Source organism: Panthera onca, chromosome E3 (assembly GCF_046562875.1).
Source record: "Panthera onca isolate mPanOnc1 chromosome E3, mPanOnc1 haplotype 2, whole genome shotgun sequence".
NCBI classification, from domain to species: domain Eukaryota; kingdom Metazoa; phylum Chordata; class Mammalia; order Carnivora; family Felidae; genus Panthera; species Panthera onca.
This window is the reverse complement of record NC_138354.1, coordinates 33,277,125-33,298,143: the sequence shown is the minus strand read 5'-3', so window position 1 is coordinate 33,298,143 and position 21,019 is coordinate 33,277,125.

Genomic DNA, 21,019 nt, shown 5'->3' with positions numbered 1-21,019 from the left:
GAAATAAGTGAGACAGAGAAAGACAAACACTGTATGACTTCACTTATATATGTAATCATCTAAGTAATCATCTAAAAAATAAAACAAAGAACACAAGAAAGAAACAGACTCATAGATATAGAGAACAATCCAGAAGTATAAAGAATAATCTGGTCATTGCCAGAGAGGAAAGGGGTATAGGGATGAGCAAAATAAGGGAAGGGAGTTAAAAGGTACAAATGCCCAGATATAAAATAAGTAAAACACGTGAATATGATGTACGACATAAGAAATATAGTTAATAATCTATGACTTTGTATGACGACAGAAGGAAGCTAGATTCATAAGGTGATTACTTGGAAAACACACACACACACACACACACACACACACACACACTAAAGAACACAACTTGTGCTGTGAAACCTCTAACCAATGGGTTGAAAGGCCACATGCCTCAGATGGGTAACTCTGCCTCCTCAGAAGTGTGTGGAACCCCTCCCTGCTCCCCAACTCTTAGAGATGACTACACAATTTCTACCACTCCTATAATACAGTACAGCGACAGTCCTGCCCCCAAGATGCCTAACAAAATGGAACCAGACATAGAGCGAACAACCCATCGTTCTTATCCGGCTGCTGTCACTATCACATAGACCAAGACTCACCAGCAACATCTAGTGTTCATCTCATTGATGTGGATATTGTGCAAGTATTTCACTTGGAAATATTTATAGAGTATAAGTGAAATCATTCTGTTATCTACATATTGTCATATTCCAAATATATTTCAGAAACTGCTATCTTTTCTTGAAAGAATCTTAAGTGCTAAGATTTTTTTCATGTGTGTCTTGCATTTAATCAGCTGAAGATGCCTGTGAATTCTTTTTTTTTTTTAAGTTCATCTATTTGAGAGAGAGAGAGAGAGAGACAGCGAGCAGGGGAGGGGCAGAGAGAGAGAGGGAGAGAGAATCCCAAGCAGGCTCCTCACCACCTGTGTGGAGCCCGATGTGGGGCCTGAAGTCACCAACCATGAGATCATGACCTGAGCTGAAATCGAGAGTTGGACGCATAACCAACCAAGCCACCCAGGAGCCCAAGATGCCTGTGAATACTTAAGAAAAATGTCAAACTTCTTCAAAGAAGTGGGTTTGACAAGACTAACAGAAGAGAGGATACTTCTGTTAGAGTTAAGTTACAAAAAGAGGAATGACAGTAAAGCAACTAAAACCAAAACAAAACAAGAAGTAGAACAGATTGGATCTTGACAGGAACTCCATGCCTGTGAAATGATACAAGTTTTGGACAAACACAACGTGAGGCAGGAACTTGTGACACACGGCAAACGGGCATGTGGCAAACTTGTGGAACTGAACTTGATACACGCCTCATCTGAATGGATGTTTTGAGAGCTATTATTTAGTCCCGCCACAAGAACAGCACACGCTGAGTAGGAGGGCCCTGTTCAGTTTGGGTCCAAGGATGGAAAGACACGTCTAGGAGGAGCAGAGCCACCACTGACCTGCAACTGTTATGAACTGAACTGTGTCCCCCAAAAAGATAAGGCCTAGTCCCCAGCACCTGTGAATGGGATCTTATTTTGAAAAGAGTCTCCATGGATGAAGGAACCTTCTAGGTCCTATATCTGTATACACAGAACTAAGCAAATGTTTTTGTGTGGTTAAGATTATACAGTATGGCAGTGCCTGGCTGACTCAGTCAGAAAAGCATTGACTCTTGATCTTGGAGTCAAGAGTACAAGTCCCACGCTGGATGTAGAGACTAATAAGTTAAATAAATAAACTTAAAAAAGATTATATCATACATTTTCACACACCATGATCATGAATATTTACAAATTCAAATATTTAGCAACTCAAAGTCCAAAAGCCATGAATATTTTGATAGCCAAGCGTATACTATACCAACTCAATCAGAAAAAAAAAGAAAGAAAGAAATCCTGCTTTTCTTGGTGTGATAGCTAATTTTATGTGTTAAATTTGACTGGCAACAGGGTGCCCAGATTAAACATTATTTCTGGATGTTTACAAAATGAAATCCAATCAATCCATCAGTCCTACTCGTTCTGTTCTTCTGGAGTACTACTACTAACTACTACTAGTAGAAATTAATAATTCCCTGATACACTTGTAAACAAAAAAGTCACAAAAACCAAAACAAACAAACAAGCCAACAGGCCTCTCTTCTCCAAAAAAAGGCATCCGAATGGCTAACGGAAATATGAAAAGATGCTCATCGTCACTTATCATCAGGGAAGCGCAAATCAAAACTACAATGCGATATCACCTCACCACTGGAATGGCTAACATCAACGACACAAGAAACAACAGGTGTCGGCAAGGATGTGGACACAAAGGAACCCTCAGGCGCCACTGGTGAGAATGAAAACTGGTACAACCACAGAAGAAAACAGTATGGGGGCTCCTCAGAAAGTTAAAAATGGAATTACCCAATGATCCAGCAATTGCACTACTGGGTATTTACCCAAAGAATATGAAAACACTCATTTAGAGGCATACATGCAACTGTTTTTAGCAGCATCATTTACAATAGCCAAACTGGAAGCAGTCCGTGTGTCTGTTGATAGATGAATGGATAAAGAAGATGTAGCATATATATATTGAATGGAGTATTACTCAGCCGTAAAAAAGAATGAAATCTTGCCATCTGCAACAACGTGGATGGAGCTAGACAGTATAATGCTAAGTAAAATAAGTCAGTCAGAAAAAGACAGATACCACATGATTTTACTCATGCGTGGAATTTAAGAAACAAATGAGCAAAGGGGAAAAAGAGAGACAAATGAAGAGATAGACTCTTAACTCTAGAGAACAAACATGGTTACCACAAGGGAGGTGGGGGGAAGGATAAGTGAAATAGATGATGGGAATTAAGGAGGGCAACTGTCGTGACGAGCACATGGTGACGTATGGAAATGCCGAATCACTGTATTGTGTACCTGTGGGGCCCCTGGGGGGCTCAGTCGGTTATGCTTCCGACTTCGGCTCAGGTCATGATCTCAGTTCGTGAGTTCAAGCCCCACGTCTGGCTCTGTACTGTCAGCTCAGAGACTAGAGTCTGCTTTGAAATCTGTGTGTGTGTGTGTATGTGTGTGTGTGTGTGTGTGTGTGTCTCTCTGCCCCTCCCCCGCTCGTGCTCTGTCTCTCTCTCTCTCTCTCTCTCTCAAAAGTAAATCACATTAAAAAAAAATTAAACAGGGGCGCCTGGGTGGCTCAGTCAGTTAAGCGTCCGACTTCAGCTCAGGTCACGATCTCGCGGTCCATGAGTTCGAGCCCCGTGTCGGGCTCTGGGCTGATAGCTCAGAGCCTGGAGCCTGCTTCCGATTCTGTGTCTCCCTCTCTCTCTGCCCCTCCCCCATTCATGCTCTGTCTGTCTCAAAAATAAATAAACGTTAAAAAAAAAAAAAAAGGAATGCTTCTAAAAAAAATTTTAAACAAAAAAAACTATATTGTATACCTGAAACATTACAGGGTATGTTGACTACCTGGAATTTAAACAAACAAATAGATGAATCATGAAAGCGAAATCCTGGCATTCACTGCCTAGTGGTGGCCTCACAATTCCACTTCCAAAATGCTTTTTTTCAAGTTTATTTTTATTTATCTTTGACAGAGAGAGAAAGCACAAACAGGGGAGGGGCAGAGAGAGCGGGAGACCGAATCCTAAGCAGGCTCTGTGCTGTCAATGCAGAGCCCAACCCAGGGCTCAAACTCACTAACTGTGAGATCATGACCTGAGCTGAAATCAAGAGTCCGATGCTCAACCGACCGAGCCACCCTGGTGTCTCTCTAGTAATTATTTTTTAAAGATATTTACAAGTTGATTAATTCACTAGCTCTACTTTTTATCATACATTGTCACCTCAAGACATCCCAAATCTTTAAAGTTGCAAAATAAAGACTGGAGTTTGTCCTCAGTAGACACAGGCCCTTTATAAATAGCACACATACAGAACTTCGGACATAATTCACAACTATCCTCCAGATGCGGAGACCGTAGCAAAGCATCCCTTTCTCTACCCTTCCTCTCTGACCGATTCCACCATGGCAGTGACTCAAGGACAGAAACCCCTCTAGCACCAGGGGGTGGATTAACCAAAAATTCAGTTTACTAACTCCATTTTTGCCACACACTGGCAACTTCTTTAACATCTAGAAAGGCGAGACATTGTAAAATTTGAACACGTTGATCTTTTCCATGTACTGTATACATCGCAGGTCAGAACAGTATGCAGAGAACACAAGGGGTGGTGGTTACGCTTGTCTAACTATCAACAGACTGGCATCCAGCTCCTGGCACCTTCTGCCCCTCCCTCTTCCCTGAATTGGCACGAACACAATGTGTTCTGCTCAGAGAGGTAGTTTGACCGTTTCATTTCCAAAATACACGGTTCTCGTGTGGATTTTAACAATACACTATTTATAAAATGTGTCATTTCGCTACTCCTGTTTTTAACATACTTTGTGTCCTTCTAGCCACCTAGAAAAGTTACGTGTCTCAAATAAGGACTTAAGTTTGTCCACTATACACACAGTAGTGTTGAATAAACTACACTCCTGTGACAATGGTTATATCTGAAGGTGACTTCTGATTACGGACGTTAGTTATGGCCTGGAATCCTTCAACTCGCTCGATTCCTTTTCTACAGAAACGACCCACTAAATGAGATGTGGTTTTACAATTTCACTCCCAAAGCCATTTTCAGAAGACAATCTTTCTACAGACTCCTAACAACACAAGGTGAATAAAACGTGTTAGATTACTAACTCCACTCCACTGTTGTCACTGCTGGGGAAATAGAATTATGAACAAAATCTTCTCCGAACCCAAAAATCCTCTCTACAAAAGTCTTAGAGAAAGAAAACAGCTTTACGACTGAATGAGGATTAATCCAGAACGTGATACACATCACGGGCAAGCTGCTAAGAGACTGCAAACAAACAAACGAAATCGCTCTCTGTTCTATAGCCAAGGAGATACAGCCCGTGACTTAGATGTTCTCAAGATAAATGCGAACTATTCTCAAGTAAGAGGACCTGATACCACCCTTTGTCACACACACATCCTAGATTCACCTGGTAATTGAGGTGGCCATCTGTATGTGCTAATTGGCTTTATCCAAAGGAAAAATAAACTTATTTTGAGCACTTATGACAGAAGGGAGTTTTGCAGCTTGGTAGGCGTCCACTGAAGCTAGGTTTCTACCCTCCCACAGAAACTGGGAGCTGTGGTGTGACATCATAGAAAATATATATATTGGTCTCTGCTCCCAGTTTCTGGTACTGAGCTCCCAAAACCTTTTAGTTCCCTAAGTGATAAGAGTATCTTTTGTTCTAATAATTGTCTTTAACCCTGTTCCTGACCAGAGCTCCTAAAACCCTTGTAAATTCCTAAGCGATAGGAGTACTAGTCGCACCTCTTGTTGTCCTGAGGCGACTCTGGGTGGTCTCCAGGATGGGTGGGGGCGGGACTAAGCCAAGATCAGAAGCTTCAAAGGTTCAGCCCTATACCCTATCTTCCAGAGAGGGAAGACGGGTGGAAATGGAATTAATCATTGATCATGCCTAAGGGAGGCAGCCTCCCTGAAATCCCAATAGTGTAGAGTTTAGGGAACTTCCAGGTTGGTGAACGTATCCATATATTGGGAGGGTAGTGCAACCCAACTTCCTGGGGGCAGGAGCTCCTCCACTTGGGACCCTCCCAGATCTCGCCCTATGTATATCTTCACCTAGCTATTCATCTGGATCCCTTCGCATACCCTTTTAAAAGTATTTTTTAAATTAAAAAAAATTTTTTTAAATGATCTCTACACCTCACATGGGGCTTGAACTCAGGACTCCGAGATCAAGAATTGCATACCATTCCAACTGAGCCAGGCAAGCACCCCTTATCATATCCTTTATTTTTTTAAAAAAAATTTTTAATGTTTATTTATTTTTGAGGGGGAGAGGCAGAGAGAAAGGGAGACACAGAATCTGAAGCGGGCTCCAGGCTCTGAGCTGTCAGCACAGAGCCCGATGCAGGGCTTGAACCCACTAACCATGAGATCATGACCTAAGCTGAAGTCAGACACTTAACTGAGCCACCCAGGCGCCCCAGTGGGATTTATCATGTCCTTTAGTAAACTGGTAAACATAAGTACAGCAGTTTCCCCTTATCTGGAGGATATATGTTCCAAGACCCCCAATGAATGCCTGGGGACAGTACCAAACCCTAAATATACTATGCTTTTTCCTATATGTACACACTTCTGATAAAGTTTAATTTATATATCAGGCACAGTAAGAGATTAACAATAACTAATAATAAAATAGGACAATTATACCAATAACAGTAATAAAAGTTATGTGCATATGGTCTCTCTCTCAAAGTATCTTAATGTACTATAGTGGCCTTTATTCTTGGGACGATGTGAAATGATAAAATGCCTAAGTGATGTAAATGACTATAGACACTGTGATGCAGCCTTAGGCGACTACTGACCATCTATCTGATGACCTGTCAGAAGAAGGATCATCTGCTTCCCTATTGTGGTTGACCACAGGTCACTGAAACTGCAGAAAGCGAAACCTTAGCTGAGGAGGGAATCTCTGAAAGTGAATCCCTGAATTCTGCGATCTGTTCTGGCAAATGTCAGATCCCACGGGAGAGGAGGTCATGGGAACCTCCAATTTGCAGCCAAGTCACATGGAAGTTGTGGGCAATGTGGGAAACCTACCACCTGCAAATGGCATCTTAAGTTGGGGGTAGTGTCATTAAGGATTCTCGAGAATCCTTAACCTGCGAGATCTGATTCTAACTCTAGGTAGACAGTGTCAGAATTGAGTTGAATTATAGGAATGTGGTGTTGCAGAATTCCTTGGTGTGGGAGGCAAAACCCCATTATTTAGTGACCAGAATGTTATAAGGGAAGCATTCTACATGAAAATAAAGGAGAAGGACACAGGAGGAAGGAACACTGGAAGGTTTTCAGATACGTAGGGGCTACCACCCTTGATGATTACATATCAGAGATGGTTGCCAAGCCCTTAAGGAAGATATTCCTGGATGTACACATGGTACAGAAAAGTTACATGGAATGTACAAGGGGCACCTGGGTGGCTCAGTTAAGAGTCCGACTCTTATTGGCTCAGGTCATGATCTCGTGGTTTATGAGTTCGAACCCCCACATTGGGCTCTATGCTGACAATGCAGAGCCTGCTTGGGATTCTGTCTCCCTCTCTCTGTTCCTCTCCTGCTTGCTCTCTCTCTCTCTCTCAAAAATAAACATTAAAAAAAAACATTAAAGTAATAAGTAAATAAATAAATAAATAAATGGAATATACATAACACATTGGCAATGTGTTATAACATGAAATCTTCCAGAACATGCCAGTAAAACACCTCTTGCAATTTCTTCTCTCCCACTTCCCTCAATCCAATGAACAAGTACATAGAGTATAGTGTCCACAGAGGTGGTTTAACAATCCCGTTTGCAAAGATAAAATTTCCCATCAATTTTTAAAAACTGTTTATTGTGGTAAAATATACACGACATAAAATTTATCACTTACACATTTTTAATTCTCCAGTCCAGTGGCATAAGGTGAATTCACCTTCTTGCGCAACCACCACCATCATCTGTCTCCAGAATTTTCTATCATCCCAAACTGAAAAGCTATACCCATTAAACGATAATTCCAATAGCACACCCCTCACACCCGATAACTACCATTCTACCTTCTGTCTCTATGAATGTGACTATACCAAGTACCTCATATAAGTGGGATTGTATAATATTCCCATCGATTTTTAAAATCTACTTATACAATGTTATTCTACTATTTCTAATTGTAGATCAAGCACTTCTAAACATCCAGAAAGACTAGGTATTTCAATAAAGGCTTAATTATTCGCTATATTTACAAAGCACTGTAAAATAAAACGTATACACATGGCAAGGATTATGATTGAGCTATCTTCTAAATACGACCATTTGGGCCTTGACCATTCCTTCCTGACTTCCTTCTCTCTACCACAACCCAGTGGGCAAGCACAAGCTTAGAGGTGGTTGGACAAATTCATATCCAAAAGTCATTTATAGAAGACAGGCTTTCCTATGCTTTCAACACAAACTGTACAGAAGGTGCTGAGTTTACTAACTCTACTGTCATACATTGGTAAACTCTTTACCATCCAGAGACTAGATGGCACAAAATTAGGACTCACTTGTCTACTGTATGCACTATATACACAGCAAACAAGATGCCTATAACACACAAAAATGGTTTTGTCTGAAACTATCCAAATGCGGACACATTAACATATTACCTTTTGAATTTCCTTCCCTCCCTCCTCCAAACTATGACAAGTACAGACAGTAGCATTCTACTCACAGAGCTGGTTTAGCAATTCACCTTCTAAAAGATATGTCCTAAAAATTGTAGCACAAAGATATGTACAGAGTGGTATTTCACGACTTCTACTTTAAGCATATCTCATTGGACATTTCGAAACATCTGGATAGACTAGCTGCTCCAAATAAGGACTATGCCCACTAGCGAGACAGCGGTGCTGAGTAAACTGCACACATAGGACACCCTTTATACTCTGAAAGTACCTTTTCCATATGAACTTCTGGCCTAGAACCCTTCCTTCTTCTCTCCCTCCCCACCAACCCAGTATATGGAATGCGCTAGATGGATGGTTTGCACAAGCACACCCTGAATGCCCCTGTTAATCGCTATCTTGAGAACGTATGCATCCTGTGCTCCATCTATATTCCCATCAAACAGAATATGTAGAAGAACGTGTCATTCAGCATTCAAGGTCAGGCGCTCTGGGGGTGGCCAACCCAGACCATTTCCTCTATAAGAAAAAATGTCCAGATGGCAGGCCTTGATCTCCCTGGATCGCTGGCCACGCAAGGAGGGAAAAAGCTACTGATAACTTGCTGGCCATGTTATGCCCAGAATTCGTGATCCCCAAATACCGCCAGGGAGCTGAGTCCGACGTAAAAGCAAAAGAGCCTTTATTCGAGCTAGCTCGAGCTCAATCCCCTACCTGCACCAACGCAGCGGTGAGATACCGGGGAGAGAGGGCGAGTTTCAAAAGGACAAAGGTTTTATTGGGGCCTAGGGGCAGTTGGTGAGGTAATGGCTGTGGCCTCAGCCGATTGGCTGGTGAAGGGTCCGAGTCCAGTTAGGCAGGTGAGTGGGAGGTTACTCAAGGGGAGGAGGTGTGGTCAAGGTGAAGGACACAGAACAAGATGGAGTCTAGGCCCGCCCTTTCAGCCAGTCGCTAGACTATAAAGGCTTGCTGCGTGTAGATCCCAGTAAGGGGGATTTTGTTTTGTCCAGTCTGCCATCCTGGATTCCCTGTACATAAGTTCCCCCAATAAACCTGCGTCTACATTGATATCACCAGGTCATTTCTGAGGTCTAGCTGAGCCATCACCCACCCTTGGCTTAGAGTCCACTGGAGTGTGGCTCCAAGTGGGCTATGTTAGGATGTCCTTGGAACCACAGTAGAGGGGACGGCCATCTTGCCAGCGCAACCCAACAAAAAGTTGCCAGAACGAATTGGAGGTCAACCAATCACTGAGCGACAGCACAACCTGACGTGAAAAAGGCCCACCCGGACCTAAACCCGGAACCGCTGCAGCTTAAAAACCCCACCCCACTACACCTGGGGGCGACTTCCCTGACTCCTCTCTCTCTCTCTCCCTGAGTCACAGGGAGAGCCTGTGACTCCTATCTTTACCCTGCCTTACACCTGACCCTAACAGGCTATACTGCTCAAATTCTCAGGAGACATTCTTTCCTAGGAATTTTAACACAAAGCATACAAAATGTATTAGTCTAACGCCTATACCATAAACTGCCAACCTCTTTAACATCCACAAAGATGAGATGCCATGAGCTAGGACTCGGTTGTCCATTATATGCACTACATACACAGCAACGCAGAATGCAGAAGGTAACGTATAAACCAAAGGGATAGTGGTTAATCGTGCCTCTGTGTAAATACACTTAGGCCTTTGCTGCTCCTCTCTCCCCCACCAAACAAGTGCACAAACACAATGAGTAGTCAGGGAAGTGATTTGGCCGTTCCAAAACAAACAAGTTGTATTTCTTATTGTTAACCTTAACAAAAAAAGCCAGGCAGTTATTTTAACCAGCAAAATGGGTTTATTTAGGAACAGAAAAGTGTAAGGGTTAAATTGTAGTGTAGGGCTAACCTGTAGCTTGAGAGATACCAGCTTTGTGTTGACACTGTAGTTTGAGAAATAACAGCTTTGTTTTGACACTGAAGGTTAAAGAGATAACACCTTGTTTTACTCTTGTAAATTACGCTTCATACTCTTGTAAATTAGGCTTCACCAATTAAGGGAACAAAAGTTCAAAGAAAAGTGGCATCAGAGGCAGGGTCAAGGAGATCAACTGGTTGCGCCTTAACGGCAGAAAGTCTAAAATAATCACCCCCATCCGGGAACTGTTTCCACCTCATCTGGGAACTATTTCTTTGTTCTGTTCCCAGGTGATGATAAGACGATGTGGTCGGCTATAAAAACTCTGTACCTGGGCTGTTCAGGGCCGCACTCTGATCAAAAGTGTTGGTCCCGATTGGTAGGACTTGCCTCTCCTTGCAGTAAACTTTACTGTGACTGTCACTGGTGCCCATGGCATTCTGTTTCAGGAGTCGTGTGGATGCAACAAAAAGAATTGCAACCCAGGACATGCAAGCTATAGCAAGACTATAGACAAGTCTGACAAAACAAAAAAGAAAAAAAAGGAGAAGAAAAAAGGAGACGAACATCATCCTATGGAGAAGAAAAGGGAATTGGGAGGCGTTGTCCATCAGAGAGAACAGAGTTCCAGGTGATGACGGGTTCTCACTGACTGGCTGGCAGGGGTATATTTCTTGCAGGAGATGCAATTACATCCGGGGCCTCTAACTGACGGTTCTTTCCTGTTGACACTTCTTCCGCTGGGGTCTGTGATTGACAGTTCTTCCTGTAATTGACCCGGAGTGGCGCTGAAGCCGGCATCCATCTTGTTAGTTCAGGTGAAGGAATGAACAGCAGCAGGGATACTGTCTAACCATGGAACGGGGAGGCTTAGCGACAGCAGTGCTTGCTGAGGGTGCAAAGGAACACGCGAGAATGCAACCCCACTAGCTTATGCACATACAAGTAGTTAATCAGCACCACCCTAACGATACGATCATCACATGGACCTAATGACAAACAAAGGTATTTTTCAGACTCCAAGCCTCCTGAGATGGAACAAAGCTCCCCGTGACCAGGGGAAGCGGCACCAGGAGTTGCTAAGTAACATCTGTTAACAGGACTTTACAGACCAATCAACATGGGCCTCAGGACATCTCTGCCCCAAACTGTGCCTTGTAAAAACCCTCACTTACTGGGGTACCTGGGTGGCTCAGTCGGTTAAGCGTCTGACTTCGGCTCAGGTCATGATCTCACGGTTCGTGAGTCCAAGCCCCGCATCAGGCTCTCTGCTAAAGGCTCGGAACCTGGAGCCGGCTTCGGATGCTGTGTTTCCCCCTCTGCCCCTCCCTCCCTCGCACTCTGTCTCTGTCTCTCAAAAATAAACATTAAAAAATAGAAAATTAAAAAATCCTCACTTACTAACCATCAGGGAGTTCAGGACTTCAAGCACTACATCCCCATCCTTCTGGGTGCCCCATATCAATAAGTAGCCTTTCTTCATGGCCAAAGCTCAGTATTAAGTTTTTGGTTTTGCTTTTGTTTTGGCTTCCTGTGCAGCCGGTGGACGAACCTCCTTTTGTTCAGTTACAGCATGTGCTCCCTTTCTTGCCTCCTGACCCCCTTTCAGTGAGGCCTCACTTTATTTTCATATTATAAATTTGAACAAAAAAATTTACAAAGTGAATTTTTATGTGACTATGATAGGGAAAGAGAGGGTTAAAGAGGTAGCGAGGGAAAGGTTAGGACTTGAGGGCCGCCCCCCCCCCAAGCAGAAGAAGGAAAACACATTATTTTAAAACAATGCTGGGAGCATGTGACCAGGAGAAAAACTCCCTCAGGCGTAAAGTGTTTCTCTTAAGAATGTAACAAACCACCTACTCCACCCCCCCCCCCACCCAGGTTCCCCTCAGGAATTTGACAAACAGACTAAAGTAAACCATAAAACTTATGTTGTTCCAGGGACAGTATGATCATGGTCCTCACAGTCTGAGCCCTCACACCACGGAATCAAGCCCATCAGGAATAAACTAGTCAGCACCTACAGTTATCAGGCCAACGAAAAACAGAACCTGGAAAGGAATAAAGGGGAAAGAGAGGGGAAGGAACTCGATGTCCTATAAAATGAGTTCCTCACCTACAGTCGGGGCTATTCACTTTGCAATGCCCTCTCTCTGCAAAGACACCTTTTGTACTATTCTTGCTTTTATTTAAATTTTTTTAATATATATTTATTTTTGAGAGACAGAGAGCAAGCCGGGGAGGGGCAGAGAGAGAGGGAGAGAGAAATCTCAAGTAGGCTCCACACTGTCAGTGCGGAACCCTACGTGGGGCTCCAACTCCCGAACCACGAGATCACGACCTGAGCCGAAACCAGGACTCGGGACGCTTAACCGACTGAGCCACCCAGGCACCCTGCTAATCTTGCTTTTTAATAAAATTCTTGCTGCCTGCTTACTTCCCTCCGAGTCTACCTCTTCATTCTTTGAAGCCACAGGAGACCACGAATCCCAGGTACTGAGGTAAAAGAACCCTGCAACACTACCACTGTTTTTATATCGCACTTCTGAAAATCTAGACAGAAAATATTTCAGACAAAGTATTTAGCAGTGTCAACCCTAGGTCAGTGAGCAATCAAATGCACTGTACTAGAGCAATAGCTTTAATGTGACAATGTTTCCTGAATACAGCTGCTCTGACATAGAAGCTGCTTCTCTTCCTCCTTGTGACCTTATCGCTCCATGACCTCTAAGCCAGGGTGCCAACGTGCACCTGTGTCACACCTGATGCTGCTTCTAGAGGTGGTCCAACAAGGACCAGATGTAGCAGACAGTTTCTTTCAAAAGGCTGGGGGGGAGGGGTGGACATGGAGGGGGGACCTTTTTTGTATTTCATGCTTGAGCCAGCAGACCCACCCAAGGGTGGTGGCCCTCCCTACCCGCCTGGGGCCACGCCTTATTCTGCCACCTGAGGGCCACCAGCGGTTCCAACCCTCATCACCCCACGCTCTGTTCGCTTCCCTACGGAGGCCTCTGTGCACGCTGTCGGGAAGGGGGTGGGGGGCCACTTCGTCTGACTGGGACCAAGCCATCAGCCCGGGCTCGTGGGCCTCATCCAGGCGGCCAAGCTCAAGGCCCAGACCAGCCCTCTCGAGACTCTGCCCTGCGCTTCTGCTGTCGCCATTACGCTTGTGACACCACGAGCTCCACTCAAACAAACGGCGGCCCCACGGCCCAACCAGAGCGGCGTGGCCTGTGGGGCTGGGCCAGCTGGGACCCCGGCCCTGGGGTGAGGGTCGGCCGCCGCCTGAGGCCTGGGCCAGGAAGTGGGCCGTGGGCCGCCATGGAAGGTCCCGGTCCCCAGGGGCAGGCTGCACGTCCCACCGCGCCGTGCGCCCCAAATCGGCACCTCGGTCGTTCCTTTCTTAACTGCAGCAGAGCAAACACGATCTGCTGAAGTTGGTACCACCAGACGACCTTGTGTTTCCATCCCACATTTTGGAGTCACTCTGAATCCGCAGGATCTGAGTGGGTGTACTGGGAAAGGAAAAGGAAGTGAAACTGACATCCACGTGGACACTGCGGATGAAGGAATGGACACTAGAGGTCTCACCGTCCCAGGGCTGGGCTGGACCTGCCAAGGAACACGTAGGCCTAGGTTCACCAGATAGAAAGGCTCGCTCATTCAAAGCAACACGCAGGAATGCAAGCCTACTAGCTGCGGCAGGTACAAGTACTTAATCAGCACTACCCTGAAGATATAATCACCAAATGTACCAGATGAAATTTCTCCCCTAAAGAACAAAGACATTTTTCAGATTCCAAGTCTCTTGTGATGGAACAGACCTCCTTGTGACCAGACAAAGTGGCACCAGAAGTTATTAACATCTGCTAACAGGACTTCGGAGCCTCCGGGAGCATCCACCTTCTCAGGAGACCCCCGCCCCAAATTATGCCCTTAAAATCTCTCACCTGCAACCACGGAGATGTTTGGGACTTTTGAGCATTAGCCGCCACTCTCTTGGGTGGCACCGTACCAATAGATAGCCTACCTTTCTTCACTGCAAAAGCTCAGTCGTCAATTTTTATTGGTTTACTGAAAGATGTGGGAAGGAACTCTCATTTGGTTCGGTTATAGGAACACTACTTTGCAACTGCTAGCTTTTTCTAGATGTTTGGGCTACTTTCGATTTTTTTCCTGTTACTTGCAAAACATCCCAACTGATAAAGGTGTGTTCCTTCTTCCTGGAACAACTTCCTTTTTAGAACAACTCCCCATCATTTGGCACTTACTGTCAAAATCTGATGTATAGATAGCATTTAACTGAACTTTTTTTTTCACTCCTAGGTCTCCAATTGCTAGAACTAAGAGGAAAAGACTAAAAAGGTATTTATTATAGTAGAAAAAAGGAGACGGCATTATCCTATGTCCTCCAGTTAGTAATTGGTTAAATTACATCAACATAATAGAATACAGTGCACTTGTTAAGGAGAATGAGCTAGCTCTACACTGACATGGAAAGAGCTTCAAGAGATATATCTTGGGGCGCCTGGGTGGCTCAGTCGGTTGAGCGTCCAACTTCAGCTCAGGTCACGATCTCACGGTCCGTGAGTTCAAGCCCCGCGTCGGGCTCTGGGCTGATGATGGCCCAGAGCCTGGAGCCTGCTTCCGATTCTGTGTCTCCCTCTCTCTCTGACCCTCCCCCATTCATGCTCTGTCTCTCTCTGTCTCAAAAATAAATAAACGTTAAAAAAAAAAAAATTAAAACTTAAAAAAAAAAAAAAGAGATATATCTTGATTGATAAACAGAATGGTAAGATGAGCCCATTCATGCAATAACCAAAACTCTAAATTTGTATACGTTTATGCATAGAGTTGTGCGCATGTTCGTGTGTGTGTAAATGGGAAAATGTCTGGAAAGTCACGTTCTGAAGGTTAGACTAGGGGTGTGGGTAAATTCAGTTGTGACCAGGGGATTTCAATTTTTATTGTATAGAATGCTATATGGCTTGCATTTCATAAGGATGACATATGGGGGCGCCTGGGTGGCTCAGTTGGTTGAGCATCGGACTTCAGCTCAGGTCATGATCTCATGGTGTGTGCGTTTGAGCCCTGCATGGGTCTCTGCTGACAGCTCAGAGTCCGGAGCCTGCTTCAGATTCTGTCTCCCTCTCTCTGCCCCTCCCCCCACTCACACTCTGTGTCTCTCAAAAACGTTAAAAAGAAAAAAAAGGGAAAAAAAGGATGCCTATGGATAGTGGCTGGGTACTTTTTAAAAATCAAAATCATGGGGCGCCTGGGTGGCTCAGTCGGTTAAGCGTCCAACTTCAGCTCAGGTCACGATCTCGCGGTCCGTGAGTTCGAGCCCCGCATCGGGCTCTGGGCTGACGGCTCAGAGCCTGGAGCCTGCTTCTGATTCTGTGTCTCCCTCTCTCTCTGCCCCACCCCCGTTCATGCTCTGTGTCTCTCTGTCTCAAAAATAAATAAACGTTAAAAAAAATTAAAAAAAAAAAAGATTATAAAAAAAAATCAAAATCATTTAGTGGACTTGTGGGGGTTTTAACATATGCCTACAACTTCTAGAACATTCTTCCATGGATGAGGTAAAATTTCATTTCCCTCCCCATGAACATCAGATGTTCCAGGTTAACTTGTACTCTCCTATGTATACCTGGACTCAGCTACTTCTCCAAGCTCTGGTTTCTTGCAGTGAGAAATAATATGTAGAACGAACACTGGGAAAGTCTGTTGCCCTTATATTGGTCACAGTTCCTTGGCTTTTCTGTGAGGAAAGTTAGAAATACATTATTTCTTCTGTTTGCAAAAGAAAACAGATTACAAATTCACAGTGTACAAAACAGTTATTTGCATGAAGGTGCTTTCGTGATGTAGACGAACAGGCAGTTCCTTATTCTTTTTTCAATGATATTTTTAAAGTTTAGTTGCTAAGGACACACCATCAAATAATTTTTTCTTGTGGTAATGAATCTTCTATTTTAGTTGGAAAGACAGAAACAATTATCCTCTCTTTTTCTAATATAGTTACTTGTCTCTGAATCATTCAAATTAAATTGAGCTGTTGCATAACCAAAATTAGTATCTTTTTTTGGTCTAGCTAAATATTTTTAAAATAATATTTTTGAGACAGAAAAGTAAAAAGAACAAAAGTATTCTATAATCCTGCCACTCAGAGAATTACTATCAATATTTTTAATAAAAATTACACATATACATGATAAACAGTACTTGTCCGAGTATTAACTACTTACAGATTAGAAGGCTCAACCCTGTTAAAATGTCAATTCTCCCATATTTGTCTACGTATTCAATCAAAATTAAAATCACTGGTTTTTTTTTTTTTACATAATGTAATAAGTGGATTCTATAATTTTCATGGAAATGAGAAGGACCCAGAATAGGCAAACAATTTTGAAAAAGAAAAACAAAGCTGGAGGAATTATACCCTCAAATTCAAGGCCTATTATGAAGCCATAGTAATCAACACCATGGGATGTTGGCACGAGGATAAATATATACATCCATAGAAACACATAGGGAGTCCAGAATTATATCCATATATATATGGTCAATTGCTTTTTTTTTAAGTTTATTTATTTTGAGATAAATAAATGCATGCAAGCAGGGGAGGGGCAGAGAGAGAGAGAGAACCCCAAGCAGGCTCCACGCTGTCAGCACAGAACCCAATGCAGGGCTCAATCTCATGAACCACCAGATCACGACCTGACCCGAGATCAAGAGTCAGATGCTTAACTGACTTAACAACTGACTTTTTTTTTTTTTTAATGTTTATTTTTGAGAGCAAGAGAGAGCGTGAGTGGGGGAAGGGCAAAGAGAGAGAAGGGGACAGAGGATCTGAAGCAGGCTCCATGGTGGCAGCAAAGAGCCCGATGCAGGGCTTGAACTCACTGAACCACGAGATCATGACCGGAGCCAAAGTCAGAGGCTTAACCGACTGAGCCACCCAGCCGCTCCTAAATGTTTTTTGATAAAGTTGCCAGAGTAATTCAAAGAGGGAAAGAAGTTTTTTCTTTTTTTTTTTTAATTTTTTTTTTTAATGTTTATTTATTTTTGAGACAGAGAGAGACAGAGCATGAACGGGGGAGGGGCAGAGAGAGAGGGAGACACAGAATCGGAAGCATGCTCCAGGCTCTGAGCCATCAGCCCAGAGCCCGACATGGGGCTCGAACTCACGGACCATGAGATCGTGACCTGAGCTGAAGTCGGACGCTTAACCGACTGAGCTACCCAGGCGCCCCAAGAAGTTTTTTCAATAAATGTTACTGAAACAAGAAAAAATAGTATGAACAAAAAAATGAACCTTGATCCTAACTTCACACCATCTACAAAAATTAACTGAAAACTGATCTAGATTTAAGTATAAAAGCTATAGCTATAAAATATCTAGAAGAAAACACAGGACTGAATCTTTGAAACCTTGATTGCCAGGTTCAGCAAACTATAGACGACATCCCAAATCTGACCCACTACCCATTTTTTGTAGATAAAGTGGTTTTTTTTTAATATGAAATTTATTGTCAAATTGGTTTCCATACAACACCCAGGGCTCATCCCAACAAGTGCCCGCCTCAATACCCATCACCCACCCTCCCATTCCTCCCACCCCCCATCAACCCTCAGTTTGTTCTGTTTTTAAGAGTCTCTTATGTTTTGGCTCCCTCCCTCTCTAACCTGTTTTTTATTTTTTTCTTCCCCTCCCCCATGGTCTTCTGTTAAGTTTCTCAGGATCCACATAAGAGTGAAAACATATGGTATCTGTCTTTCTGTGTATGACTTATTTCACTTAGCATCACACTCTCCAGTTCCATCCACATTGCTACAAAAGGCCATATTTCATTCTTTCTCATTGCCACGTAGTATTCCATTGTGTATATAAACCACAATTTCTTTATCCATTCATCAGTTGATGGACAGTAAATAAAGTTTAACTGGGACACAACCATGCTCATTCAATTATGTACTGCCTATAGCTGCTTTCACACCACAATAGCTGACTTGAGCAGTTCTAACAGAGACCATATGGCCCACAAAGCCTAAAATATTTACTTTCTGGCCCTTAGAAAAAACTTCTGCAGACGCCTGAAGTCAAGCATATATTTATTATATGACCTATAGCAGTTCCACTCCCAGGTAGGAAAAAAAAAAAACATATTTCCTGAATGACTTGTACACAAATGTTCAGAGCAACTGTATTTATAATAAACAAAACTAGAAACAATCCGAATGCCCATCAGCAGGTAAATGGATAAACAAAATGGAGTTCAACCATAAAATAAAACGTTATTCCCTATTAAAACAGAAAAAAAACCACACAGCAATATGGATGAATCTCAAAAACATTATGCTAAACAAAAAACATAAGAGAGGATATACTGTACAATTCCATTTATATGAAATTATAGAAGAGGTGCAACTAATATATCTTGATCAAAAGCAAATGAGGAGTTTCTTGGAACTGGGGTTCAGAGTTTGGGGATGACTGAACGGGTACAAGGGAATTTGGGGGAAGGAAGTGATCTTGGCTGAGGTGGTGGTTACATTTCTCAGAACTCATTGTAACTTGAAATATGTGTATTTTATGTAATTTTTTTTAAATGTTGATTTACTTATTTTGAGAGAGAGAGAGGTGGGGGAGAGGCAGAGAGAGCAGGAGAGAGAGAAAATCCCAAGCTGGCTCTAGGCTCAGCATGGAGCCCAATGTGGGGCTTGATCTCAAGCCTGCAAGAACATGACCTGAGCTGACATCCAGAGTCACATGCTCAACCGACAGAGCCACCCAGGCACCCTCATAAAGTTGATTTTAAAAGTAAAAAAAAAAAAAAAAAATGAATGAATCAAATTTGAACTCATACGATAGAAACAAATAGTAAAGCAAAGTCTCACTGTAGTACAACACTTGTAATAATCTATGCAGAAACGGACCTCAGGTCTAAAGCCTATTTCTGATATAAGCACCTCGGAGATTAACCTTTGATCCCTTCAAGTAAATGGTCAGGAATGTGCTGAGTTGGTTTGTGCTAGCGACCAACTGACAAGCATAAAATAACGTAAGTGTTTTGAGTTGTTTGAAGATCAAAGACTTAGGAGAAGCAAATGGTAAATAGGCAGATACATAAGTATGTCTTCTTTCTAGGGAGGGCCATAAGGAGAGGGGAAAAGAAAAGCCTTAAAGAACCCCCGTTCTAGCTGGGCCTGATCATCAACAGCCACACTGCCACTGAGGAAGCCCAGGGAACCAACACTTGGTTATCTTTGCCTGTTTGCATAGTTATCACTCTGTAAATGTTTCCATAAACTTTGTCATCAAAGACACCTTACATTCTGTAGCACTATCTACGGACATCTTTTAATCACATGACTACCCTCAACTGTGATACCCATGTGTCTTGAATCCCGAAAACAAGACCTTTGACAGTAATGGAATAATTTCAGAATTGGCAGGCTCAGTGCATCCTAAACATGTATTTTGGTATATAGTGTTTTCATTTTTACTCAAAGCATATTCTGATTTCTCTTGTGATTTCTTCTTCAACCTATTGGTTGTTTAAGAACATGTTGGTTAAGTTCCACACGTGTTTTCTGGTTTTCCTTCTGTTTCTGATTTCTAGTTTTATTTTATTGTGTCCCGAGGAGATACCTTGTGTGATTTCAATCTTTTTAAACGTTCGTGAGTTTTGTATTGTGGCCTAACATCTGCTCTATCATGGAGAACTGTTCCATGTGCACTTGGGATGTTTATTTTGCTGTTTTAGTACGGGATATCCTTCAATGGTCTCTTAGGTCTAGTTGGTTTATATTGTTGTTCAAGTCCTCTGTTTCCTTACTGATATTCTTTCCGTTTTTCTATTCACTGTTAAAAGTGGGGTATTAACCACTCCGAGGATTGTTGTAGAATTATCTATTTCTCCCTCTGTACTGGTCATTTTTGCTTCATGTATTTTTTAGCTCTGTTGTGAGGTGTGAATATGTTTCTGACTATTGTATTTCTTGATACATTGACCTTTTATCAATATATAATGTCTTTCTAGGTCTCTTGCAATAGTTTTGGACTATAAATCTATTTTGTCTGAAATTATTACAGCCACCTCACTTCTCTTTAGGTTACTGTTTGCATGCAATATCTATTTTTATCTATTTTCAACCTACTTGCCTTTAGATCTCAGCTGAGTTCCGTACAGAAGGCATATAGTGGGACCATGGTTCTTGCTGTTGTTTTTTAATCTATTTGTCAATCTAACACTACTTTTGAAGAAAGTTGAATCCATTTACATTTAAAATAGTTACTGATAAGGAAAATCTTAATGCTCTCAATTTGCTACTTTTTTTCTTGTTATTATTCAATTTTTCCATTACATCCTTCTTTGGTGTTTACATGACTTTTTTTTTTTATGGTGTACCATTTTTATTCCATTCTCATTTCTTTTGCTGTGAAAATTTTAAAAGTTCTTTTCTTACTGGTTACCCTAAGGGATTACAATTAGACTCTTCGACCTATTACAACCTATTTTGTATTTATACCACCTTAACTTCAATAGCATACAGAAACTTTGCTCTTATACAGCTCCTTCCCTCCCCTGTATGTATACACAAATTTCATTTTTACACATTGACTTTAAAGTCAACTGATTTGTAGCTGTCATTAAATTTACAAAATATATTCACAGCAACATCTAGAATAGTATTTGACCAAACAACTGGGCACAGAGCCTTGCCAAGTTGACATATAAAATATGACCATCATGATACTCATAG